The 1716-nt window shown below is 42.0% G+C and overlaps 1 non-coding gene across 1 annotated transcript; it reads left to right on the plus strand.

The window, feature by feature from the left end:
• The first annotated feature begins 1261 nt into the window (after nucleotides 1–1261).
• Nucleotides 1262–1452, plus strand: LOC139007950 (U2 spliceosomal RNA). The gene has a single exon (XR_011471073.1). It is a non-coding gene; the product is annotated as a U2 spliceosomal RNA (small nuclear RNA).
• The last annotated feature ends 264 nt before the right edge of the window (nucleotides 1453–1716 follow it).

Here is a 1716-nt window from a genome sequence, read left to right on the forward strand (position 1 = left end):
CCACATTTCTGGAAAAAATGGTATAAGCGGTGAGGGTGAATATAAATTTGCCTTCATGAAAAGTCCAAGCTCAAGAAGAAACAGCTGGGTTTCTGGCCCAGCTTTCAAGATGAGCTCGTCAAGAAGACAAGATGACCTGCAGGTGACTACTTGGTCAAAAGGTTAAATGAGAAATGGGTGGGTGGATGAAAACAAGAGGCCTGTGTATCTTATAAACCAGGGCCCTTTAGCCTTAGAAAGACGAAGTTGGACCTGCCCTTTCAGATTCTGACTCTGTACTTGGTTCTGCCAGTTCTCCTACATTTGTGGTGTTATTAGGCCTTCCTCTTCTATAGTGGGTCAGAAATTGTGGTTAGGCAACATCTCAGCCCAGGATAGCAAGGAAGGAGGGGTTTGAAGATATCTTTGGGAACTTCTGTAGACCCCTGTCCATAATCCCCATAAGGGGTTTCGTAGGAAATAAGCTCATATTGAATATGATTTTAAGTGGTCACAAGTGAGACTGGGAAGGAGATGAACCATGAAGGCCTCCAATCAGTTTCCATCCATGAGCGATCTAGCCTTTCATTGCTATGGCTCTAGGACAGGGGTGGGCAAACTTTTTGACTCGAGGGCCACAATGGGTTCTTAAATTGGACCGGAGGGCCGGAACAGAAGCATGGATGGAGTGTTTGTGTGAACTAATATAAATTCAAAGTAAACATCATTACATAAAAGGGTACAGTCTTTTTTTTAGTTTTATTCATTTCAAACGGCCAGATCCAGCCCGTGGCCATAGTTTGCCCAGGGCTGCTCTAGGACATCAACATTTAAAACAATGAGAAACTATTAAACCTCTTCTGAGGTTTTAAACTTTAATAGTCAGCTATCTTTAAAAGTTGTGATTAGGATCATGCTGGTTGTAAGAGTACAAACTAAATTTATTTAAAATACATAATGCAGAGCCCAGTTGTGTGGCTCAGTGTTTGAGTGTCGACCTATGAGCCAGCAAGTCACAGCTCAATTCCAGGTGAGGGCACATGCCCAGGTTGCAGGCTCAATCCCCAGTGTGGGGCATGCAGGAGGCAGCCAATCAATGATTTGCTCTCATCATTGATATTTCTATTTCTTCTTTCCTCTCTGAAATCAATAAAAATGTATCTTAAAAATAAAGTAATGCAGAAATCCAAATAACATCTCAGAAGGATTCACACCTTAGCTCCTTAAATAAATTGCTCATTTCTTTCAAGGAAAAATAGGGGGTAAAATAAAATATACTTTAATCGCTTCTCGGCCCTTTGGCTAAGATCAAGTGTAGTATCTGTTCTTATCAGTTTAATATCTGATACGTCCTCTATCTGAGGACATTATCTTAAATGTATTTTTGGAGCAGGGAGATGGAATAGGAGCTTGTTCCGTCCACTCCACGCATCGACCCGGTATTGCAGTACCTCCGGGAACAGTGCAAAAAAATAAAATATACTTCACGTTTGGAAAGCTTTATTTCTTTTTTTTTTTTAAATATATTTTATTGATTTTTTACAGAGAGGAAGGGAGAGAGATAGAGAGTTAGAAACATCGATGAGAGAGAAACATCGATCAGCTGCCTCCTGCACATCTACTGGGGATATGCCCGCAACCCAGGTACATGCCCTTGACCGGAATCGAACCTGGGACCCTTCAGTCCGCAAGCCGACGCTCTATCCACTGAGCCAAACCGGTCTCGGCGAGCTTTAT

Source organism: Myotis yumanensis, unplaced genomic scaffold (genome assembly GCF_028538775.1).
Source record: "Myotis yumanensis isolate MYYU_CA2020_CCGP unplaced genomic scaffold, mMyoYum1.0.hap1 SCAF_3, whole genome shotgun sequence".
In the NCBI taxonomy this organism is placed as follows: Eukaryota; Metazoa; Chordata; class Mammalia; order Chiroptera; family Vespertilionidae; genus Myotis; species Myotis yumanensis.